Source organism: Ctenopharyngodon idella, chromosome 10 (genome assembly GCF_019924925.1).
Source record: "Ctenopharyngodon idella isolate HZGC_01 chromosome 10, HZGC01, whole genome shotgun sequence".
Classification (NCBI taxonomy): Eukaryota; Metazoa; Chordata; class Actinopteri; order Cypriniformes; family Xenocyprididae; genus Ctenopharyngodon; species Ctenopharyngodon idella.
In genome coordinates, this window is record NC_067229.1 from 30,849,190 (window position 1) to 30,859,900 (window position 10,711).

The 10,711-nt window shown below is 43.1% G+C and overlaps 1 long non-coding RNA gene across 1 annotated transcript in view; it reads left to right on the forward strand.

Moving 5' to 3' along the window:
- Positions 1–10,711, forward strand: part of LOC127520703 (uncharacterized) — a 269,016-nt gene that overhangs the window by 51,602 nt on the left and 206,703 nt on the right. The window lies entirely within an intron of this gene.

The following is a 10,711-nucleotide window of genomic DNA, read 5'->3' on the forward strand; positions in this document are numbered from 1 at the left end:
TATTTTCATGATTCATGTCAACTTTTTTCTTTTGTCAAATAAACTTAGATAATTATAGATAATTATTGTGGTTCACATAACATAACCCCGCGATAACCCCCCTGTGCTGGGTTGCATCAGTAGACGATGATCATGTATCGACGATAGTCAGAGATATTGTAAAAAAAAAAAACCATCAAATTTTGGCAATGTTAAGAGGATTTGATATTTCCAATTAATGTAGTCCTGTTACATTATTCTAGTCTATTATTAGGTTACTTTAATAAATGAATATTATAATAAATTTGCCACAATAATTTGCAACACCGCATAACTGACATGCTGTGAAGATAATAAAATATTAGGATATTAGCTCCTCTTTGAAAATATTTTATTTTTATTTATTTTTTAGGTCTATTATACAATTAATTATATAATTAATTATATTACATGTAAATTAAAATTATTAACAAAATTAAGAGCAGATTTACTTCAAGCACCGACTTCACCGACAACCTGTTTAACACGAAATACTATTCTTCTCACTTGTTTCACTATATGTATGGGCCACAAGAGAAATAATGGAATAAATTAAGACAATTTTATACCATTATCAGCATATTATTTTGAAATTCGTCTCTCGTCATCTCTGAGAAAATATGCTCCGTTAATGCAGCATCAAATGCCTATAGCTCCGTCACTTTCACTTTCTGTAGTGAATACTGACTGAGGTTAAGACTCTTTCACCGGCATAACTCTTGCACAAAGTTTGCACGTTGCTTGTGTGATATCCATTGGCTCGCCGCCTTGGTTTAAAACGGAAAGATTTCCAAGGGGGCCCCGCGGATTTGCGCTACGCCACTGAGAAAGGCTTATAGTTCATCATAATAAAGTTATATACATCATACACACGCTATATTGCCAAATCTACCTGATTTTTTTATATCAACAGAAAAATATACCAGGATATACTAGAGACTCTCCTGCTTCAGATCGTCATGGTTAATGATATGCTATAGCCCGCCGGTACTTTGACGTGATTGGTTACAGGGTAGTTTGTGATGTCAGAAACACCAGCAATTTCAAACCGCGGGTTTAGACTGTCTTTTTTTCACTACAGTTTTAAATAGAACATTCTCATGTAGCAAATTAGCTCAAAGAAATGTGAATAATTAATCATAACTAGTTATAATTAATTATAAATATTTGGAATAAAATAAAATTAACTTAATGTAATAAAATTAATATTACAATCAATTAACCTGTTTGGCCAATGAACACTCAGTGTTAATTGTTTATTAATTCTAAGAAATGTTCATTTTCAGGTTATGGGAAATAACATTCTTATTGTACTGTACTACTCAGAGCATGTAGTCAGGATCTGCATGATTAGGGACTCCAGTATATGAGCATGAAACACAGACAACTTTACGTGTGACATGAACAAGACTTTATTAACTAGACTAAACACTTAAACTACTCTAACATTCACACACATACATGCATACAGTTTACCAAGGGAAAGAGAGAGATGAAGCAGAATACAGGAAAGCAAGAAGTTACAGCATCGTTTGAAATTCAGCAGATCAACAGCCTTGAGCAAACCATCAGTTTGGTTCTAACATGCCCTTCTTTAAAAGGGGTAAGGATACTTAATGTATCAAATAATGAGACTAAGTTTGATAGTTGCATGCAGGGCTCTGAACCGGTTCAAGGAACGAAAACGAAAACCGGAAATGAACAAAATTTTGACCGGAACGTAACCAGAAACGGAAACTAAATCAAACTTAATCGTTCTGAACAGAAACGCTAATTTGAAATGGCCATTAACCGGTTAATAACGTTATTTTATCGTTCTGTTTAATATTTTGATTTGGCAGTCAACCAATCACGTAGTCAAATAGTACAGCCTATGCAAATGTGACGCTGACGCATCCAAAGTGTGTGAAATGCCCGCGCTCAGGCTCAGCTGTCAAGTCCGTTAGATAAGTCACAATGGCAATGCCCTGGCATTATTTTTTCCGATGATGTCACCAACCGTCAAGCATTAGGCCTACATTTAAGTGAAAATGAATGTCAAGTAATATGCAGCTTCTTGTGTGTTTTGAAACCAACCAAAATTGCAGGATATGTAGAACATGAGTTCACACAACGCCACATCACGCATCTACAGCGCTTCTGTGAATGGAGAAAACAGAATAAAACTATAGGCTACATAACAAAATAAAAGGGAATTAGGCCTAGGCTACGCGATATTTCACTACATAATTAGGTCAGATAAACAAAACGAAAGTGGTTCATTGTGGCGCACTCCAAAGATCTAGGAAAGGAAACAGATATTCTTCTTGTTTTCGTTATTCTTGTTTATAGTGTCTTTTGTAAATGAATGAATTATGTCTTGCTTTTACCTGTATGACCATAAATTATGGAGTACAGTTTACTGTCTTAGAAGGAAAAAAAATTCCAGTGGTTGCGCCGGCACCTCGCGCGCACACAAATTCTTGCATTGCTTACTTGATATTGCAGCCTGTTAAATAACTAAAGTAAAATACAATAAACCAAACATATAAAACGTTACACTGCTCAATTCAATTCTGTAATACAATCTGCCGTGACCACCGCCTGACTGTGCTGTTATGTGAAGGATGACGAAGTGTGAACTGCTCGTGCATTGGTTCATAAGTTTAAGAAAACGAACCAATGACGGCGCGGAACGCGCGAGCCAATGGTGAACGAGCCCGGCGGGGTCTCGGGCTATATAACCGGCAGTCTCACCGTGGCAAATCGATTCATTCTCCTTCAGCGACGCAGATATCATCTCTTCACTTGATCTACGAGACTTGAAGCCGCCTCAAGCAGCTCACCGCTCTCTAGCAGCCGCCACCTCGAGCAGCCTGCAGCTCTCTCGCCGCCTCAGCTCGCCGCTCAGCTCGCTCCAGTGCAGCGCTGATCGCCCGCCACTTCGCAAGCAGCCAGATCAGCTCGCCGCTCTCTAGCAGCTCTGTTCACACGCCGCTTTCTAGCAGCCTGGTCAGCGCTTCGCCCCCGAGCCGCCTGCAGTTCGTGCGAGTGCACGGCGTATCCTTTGCAACTCGTTGCATGTAAAAGCTTTTTTCTAAAAAGCAAATTTCTGCGATGTTGCTTCAAATGTCGCGCCACGATTGTGGCACGTGCAGAGCCCCTCTGCACGCTGATGACGGACACGATGAGTGCGTGCGATGTTTGGGCCAGTCACACGCAGAAGCCAGAGTAACCAATCACGTCATGAGTCTCGCCTCCTTGCGCTCGCGGATAGTGTTCTTTTTAGAACGCGACTCCGCCCCTCGCGCCCTCCCGTTTTCTTCCTCCCGGGAACCTGTGAGGAAAAAACAGCGGGGCGGAGGATCCCAGCGCTCGGACGAGAGCGAGCTCACGTCGGCTTAGGTCTCGCGTGCCTCACTCTCTCCACAAGGAGAGGTTTCCCCCATCCGTTTCTCCCGCCCAGACCAACGCCCCTCTGCCATCGCGAGCAACTTGGTCTTGTTCGGGGGATCTGATCACGAGCCGCAAGACGACAGCATGTCCCTGGCAGCTTCGGATGCCGATGAGTGGTCGGGCTTGCTTCCTGACCCCGCCCCCTTGCCGTCTTTGGAGCCGATTGACACCAGAGCGTCAATTGATTCGGAGCTCACCCGGGTGCTGTCAAATGCAGTTGAGCAGCTCGGTTTGGAGTGGCCTGTGCCTGAGGAACCCACACGCAGCCGCTTAGATGAGTGGTTCCTGCCTGGACGTCGTCAAGCGCCTCCTCTGCGGTCAGCGATCTTCTTTCCTGAGGTGCATGACGAGCTCACAAAGTCATGGCGTGCTCCCTACTCTGCCCGCCTGCATCCTTCTGCCTCTCACGCTCTCACCTCTGTTGACGGCGCCGGGCAGAAAGGATATGATAAGCTGCCTCCCTTGGACGAAGCTGTGGCCGCACACTTGTGTCCGCCCACCGCCATTGGATGGAAGACGAAGGCCGCCCACCCATCCAAGCCCTGCCGTACCTCCTTGGCCCTCGCTGGACAGGCGTACACCACGGCTGGCCAAGCAGCTTCCGCTTTGCACTCCATGGCGGTACTCCAGGTGTACCAAGCGAAGCTCCTCAGAGACCTGGATGAGGCTGGACACGACTCAGCCACCTTTAAGGAGCTGCGTAGCGCCACGGACTTGGCTTTGCGCGCCAAGAAGACCACAGCTCAGGCTATTGGGCGTTCGATGGCCAGCCTGGTGGTGCTGGAGCGCCACTTATGGCTCAACCTGATGGAGATCAAGGACGCAGATAAGGCCATTTTCCTTGACTCGCAGATCTCCCACACTGGCCTCTTTGGGCCTGCCGTCGATGACTTCGGCGAGCGCTTCACAGCGGCACAAAAGTCGTCCTAGGCCATGCGACACTTTTTGCCAGAACGCTCCAGCTCCTCTGCTTCGAGCCGCCATAAGTCTGCGCCAGCTCAGCAGCAGCCGCCCAAAGACAAGTCGCCAGCCACTAAGCCCGCGCCAGGGTCTGAGCACAGACGACGCACGCTCTGCTAGGCGTCACCCTCCTCCAGTGCAACAGGGACCCCGGCCCAAGATAGCATTGGACCCTGCACCTCAGAAGTCGGCCTGATGTCTGAGAAAGGAAGAGGAGGAGGCTAAGTCCCGCCGCGGCCGGACCACCCTCCAAAATGCCTCGCCCAGTTTTTCTGTCACCCCGTTCAGTTCCGGGTACTCAAGAAAAAATGTTTGTTGCCTGCACAGAGCCTGTTCAAATGCCCTGGCAGTGCACCGCTGTTACAGCAACAAAAATAAAAAACAAACATACTCAAAAAGAGAGCATATTTCCTCTTCCACCCTACACATGCACCACAGTCCCTCACAGCGACTTAGTGCCAGAACTAATTCAGCCCCTCGCCACATGGGCCGAGGCCTGGCAGGCCATCCCCGTAGTGTCAGAAACGATTGATTTTTTTTTTTTTTTTTTTCGTTTTTAAGTCCTGCTTGCATGTCTTGACAATTTAAATTAAACTTGACCTGATGCAATTTGTTGAGGCTCCAGTTGTTCTTTGCTGTTGTTGTCTTGACGAGAGAGAACCAGTTGGATTCAGAGGATCTTTGGTGAATGAAAAGTCTAGGCTGGAGCTTGGCACAAGCTTGGGGTTCATTAGAAGCTTCTAACTTCTTAGCATCATCTTCACTTCAGAGTTTTCTCAGTAAAAGAGCCCTGTGATCTTGTGATCAGTGATTTTAAAGTGTGAAGGTGCCCACCCTCTTAAGGTGACTGAGCCAATAAGAAGTTGTTCCCTCGGAGGGAACTTTACGAGTCTTTGTTCTGTAGCAAGATACTGGATTGGATGCATGAGAGAAGAATCTTCTAGATTCTTATAATACTAGTGTGTCATAGAGTTAGCAACATGTAACATAAATTACCAAATAGGAAATGAAAGTTGGAGTTTATCGATACCAAACATGCTACCCATGTGATTTTAGTTAACCATAGTATGCAACTCTGAAACAATAATACCAAAAGAGTTCAAAAGAGAGAGTTAATACGTAGACCAAAGCCTATAAAAGAAAAATCATGAGATGGGAAAATTGGATACATGTTTATACATTTCTCAAGTGGTTATATAAAGAATATATAGGATTAAAAGGGTTTATTTGTCCTTCTCAGAAAGAATAAGTCAGAGTCACAGTCTGCACATTCCTGACGGCAATAAAACTTATCAGTGTTCTTGTGTCCTGTAACAGGACACCTGGTTCTGTCCGTGTGTTAGCTTCATTCGGGATGCTAGTTGCAGTTTACGGGGATAGGTTCACAGAACTTTGGGAGAGAGAGAATTTCTGGATTATTCATTAAATACAATGAATAATTGTGTGTCTGATTGGTCCAGACGCTACACTCAGCAATGCTGTTGACTTATGAATTTGCACATGGTTTGTCTTAAAGCATTTTAAAAACACCACATAGACATGTAAACAACATTAAAAACTTGATTTTCACCACAGGGGGACTTTAAAAGGTTATAAGCCATGAGCCAAATCAACCAGATAAGGTGAATCACAACATTGCAAACTGATTTCAAGCAAAAAAAGTATTGCAAAATTAGACAAAAAAGACAAAAGTACAAGACTGTGTAACAGTTTTAATTAGGGAATGAACGACATTCCCATAAAGCATTGTGAAATACATGAATTTTAAAAAATATTGGATAAGTGAGCAGATGTTAAAGTGTTATTTTAGTGCAATTTGCTTGACTGGTGGAGATTTCTTTGCAGAGTCATGATTAATGCTGTTTTTCTAGCAGGAATTCCACTGTTTAACATGATTATTTAAAAAGTTGAAATAATGGGAACTTAAGACTTTAACCAAAGCTTCTGTCAGGACCACTATCGTCAAATATGACTGATAATTGCATGGAGTTTGTATTGGCAGTATGGTTCTGTTCTGGACAAGAACTCCCTAGCATGGATAAGTGCAGGGAGAGCAGCAGAACAGAACCAAGAACCAACAGAACCAACATATGCGGATATCATTAATGTCAATAATTTAACATGTACACATATTTCAAGAATTAGTCTGATTCAGGGAAATCACAAGGCCAAATCCTGACTGACAAGAGGAGGAGCTAGGGATGGGTAATTAGCTCCTGAGAAATGCGATATCTGCTGATATATACTGAATACTGAAGAGCTTATTTACAGGATGCTAGGTTATGATAGGTATCGTATTCCTATAGGTAGACGTGAGTCACCTGGGAGTCAGCTGATGCGAGCTTGACTGACGTGACCTGCCAGAACTGACGCTACACTGGATTATGTGAGTCAGGCTGTAGCTTCAGTCCGACTCACGTACTGTGGCAGTGGTGGTCTGCTTATTAGTGTGTCATTTTATTCTGCAGATGAATAAGTCTAGGCTACATCACCGTATTCCCTCATTTTTGTCTGCATCTCCTCTGGCTTTGGGATGAGAGTTTTAGTGAAAGTTTGGTGATCACTACAGAGTGTTTCCACACTTCTCATTAAAGTGCCCCATGTTTTTCATTGAGAAGTGTGAGGTTGATATGGGCACACTTCCCTTGTGATTCTGTATTAGAATGCGAGGTTGAGGCTTTTTTATATTCTTCCCACTGCCTAGCACCAGGTGTAGGAGCTGGGAGAGGATGCAGTTTACCCCAGCTTAGTTTGTGTATTGCTCCTTTCCTATTGCCCATCCTACCTTGAGAATTATTGGTGTCTGCGCTTAGGTGAGCTGTCTGTCTATACAAGCAAGCTTTCCTCGCTATATCTTAGAGCCTGTGCTTCCTTGGATAAAAGCATACTGGATGCTGGAGGAGGCATACATGCTCTCCCTCTGTTATTCACAGTGCTGTTTTGAGGGGATGTGACTATGCTCCCGTGCTGCTGCACTTGCACTGAGTTAAGCAGTCTCTTTCACTCCTTAGCGATTAACTCTTTCATGCTGGGCATAAAGGCACTATTGCCACCACATTTATGTGATATTAGAAATGGTAGCTCTTTGCAGTTATGGAAGCTGAGTGTTGGTGTCCCCACTCACTTCTCTATACTATGCAGTCTGAAACTATGTGCAGGAGAGCTTCCTTTCCTATGTTTATATAAATGGGTGGAGACTAGAGGTAGCAGCCCTGTGCTATTTCTCCCTAGGTGACCTGTTTGACAGACTGAGCGCTTCCCTGGGGTCCGGCAGTGAGTGCTTTCAATTTTGAGGCATTTGAGGTTCTGGAAGCGTCAGCGACGTCACATAACTGCCAGATTCAAACTGTGCTTACGCGCTTTGGCTGCGAGACGGACGCGCTCAGCTCTTGTCATATATCACAGCTATGCAGTGTTTTCAGCCACATAATGTTTCTTTTAAGGTTTCAGACATTTAAATATGTATAAGCACCAGTAAAACAATACATTTAGAATTTATAAAATACACACTGATGTCAGACATCAGTGGAAGCAGCAATAACAATCCATTCAAATATAATTTGCCGACATTTATTCATATCAGACACACATAATGGGCTTAAGTAACTATAAAGTTTACTGTATTATTCTTCCAGTTCACCAGCCACTTACTTGCATATATTTCGGGAGAAACTGATGAATTCACCTACTCCGTTCTCGCACTGCAGCAGCAGTGATGACACCTCTGTTCCTGCAGAAACTCAGTTTCTCTGGCTAAATTCATCAACTGCCACAGCAGAGATGTCCCTTCCGCTCCCGCAGGAGCCCAGTTCCCTCGCCTTTACTGCTGCAGCAGTATTACCTCCTCACTACTGCAGGAGCGCAGTTTCTCTGGCTATTTTTTCACTGCTGCAGCAGTGATGTCACCTCAGCTCTCACAGGAGCTCAGTTCTCCAGGCTAACTTCCACTGCTGCAGCAGTGATGTCCTCTCCGCTCCCACAGGGGCTCAGTTTCTCTGGCTAATTTTCTCCACTGCTGCAGCAGTGATGTACTCTCCGCTACTGCAGGAGCGCAGTTTCTCTGGCTAATTTTCTCCACTGTCACAGCAATGATGTCCCCTCCACTCCTGCAGAAGCAAAACATGAAAATATGATAATGAATTCACCCCTCAAAGGTTTTATATGGAACCTTTTTCTTGTCTACAAAGAACCGTAAAGGTGTGACATGTGCCCTGGGTCTGTGCTCATCAAGGTTGTCATGGACTCCATTTCCCACAATTCCCCATCTAGGAACTAATCACACACTCACACCTGTTTCCCATCAGTGACACTTTATAAGCTGCATTCTAACACACACACACATTGTGTGTTATTCCTTGTTTCCTTGCTCTGTCTTGCCTAGCCTGTGTTTTTTGACCCTGGACTGATTCCTTGTTTTATGACTGGAATCAGTGCCTGCCTGCCTTGACCATTGCCTGTGTTGTTAGATTACTCTTTTGCCTTGCCCTTCCTGTTACTGTTTGCTGGTTTTTGACCTACTACGTTGTCACGCTCCTGTATGTTACAAAAGGGTTCTTTTGATGGAACACTTAAAAAGGGTTATATGTAGAACCTTTTAGGGGCTCCAAATATGAAGCGCTTGATAGAACCCTTTAGGGTTCTATATAGAACCTTTTCTTCTAAGAGTGTAGTTCAGTAGTCAGGGCACTAATCAGAGAGTCAGCCATTTTAAGGGCTGTCTCAATCGCCAAATTGTTCTAGTACACTGAAATGTTTGCTACCTAAAAAGTCCCACAATGCACCATGAAAACCAGGGAGCATCGATGGTTACTATGGCTGCGTCCAAAATAGCTTACTCTCTTGCGTAGGTACTTATTTTGAATAATTACTTTGCAACTGTTAAAAAGTATGTTCTGTCTAATATGAGTGTGTGTAGTATGAATGTAATCTGGACATACTACATTCATCATGCTGTTATTATCATGTGACCTACCAGCGTCAGTTACGTTGCTTCTCTGCCATTCACAACTCCTCTCCTGTGGCCTCATGGGATAGTGTTCATCATATGCACACTTCAGATTTTTAGCCAGAAGCAGTAGGTCATCCGGGCACTTTTTGCCTACCCTTTTATGAGTACTGTAAATTCAGACATACTTCTTTTGTCACATGCTGTTTTTTGCCTACTATATAATAGGGAAGTATGTGATTTCGGATTCACCCTATGTTCCCTTAATGGAAGTTCTTAAGTGAGAAACAAATCACGTGAGCCAACTCACTACACATTACGACATGCGATAGATTTTTTTTTTTTTTTTAACGCAAACCATTATTTAAGTATATTTCAGCATAAACATACATCGCTAATCTAGTGAACAATTATATTTTATTTACGGCTGAAATGTTGCACGTATATGTAAAGTTTTAATCATAATGTACTTTAACATTAAAAAATAATGTAAAAAAGATACCAGTTCTGCTGTTGTTCATACATACCAGTAGTGATGTTGTACAATGAGAATGAGTACGGAGCCAGCATCCTTACTGTCCTTAACAGTGCCCAAACTGGTGTATATGATATAATGATTAATGATTTAGGAAGCTAGGGAGCTGATTGAGACACACCCATAGAATTCATAAAACCTTAGGGGAAAAGTACCCGGATGACCTACTACTTCTGGTGAGATTCTGAAGTGCACATCCAATGAGGCCTTGAGAGAGAATATATGAATGGCAGTGAAACAATACAACTGATGCCGTAGATCACATGACAGTGACAACATGGTTGTTGTAGTACGTCCAAATGTCATTCATACTACACACATTCACACTATATAGAAAGTACTTTTGTAACAGTCATGAAGCAAGTTTCAAACCAAATGTAGTACCTGTGATTTCAGACAGTGCATCTTTCTTAGCTTGTTAAAGCTATGCTAAGAGACTAAAGCAGTTTTCAGTCATTTTTAATCAGGCACTGTGCAGAGCTCCCATTAAAACTTTTTTAGTAGAACAGAACAGATATTGCCAATTGTATTGTTTCAGGATGGAAGGGTGATTCATATCCATTCATATCCATCTGTAGTGCTGGAGCCCAGTATGCAAAATTTAGTTTGATGTTTCATCACCATTTTCACTCTCTTTTGTCTTCAAGCTGCAATGCCACTTTTCACCGTCACATGTAGTGGTGTCCCATACTCAGAATTTGTGCTCTGCATTTCACCCATCCAAGTGCACACACACAGCAGTGAGTTTTTAACACACACAAGTTCAGGTTACAAGTCCCACTCTCTAACCATTAGGCCACAACTGCTCAGGGTGTCCT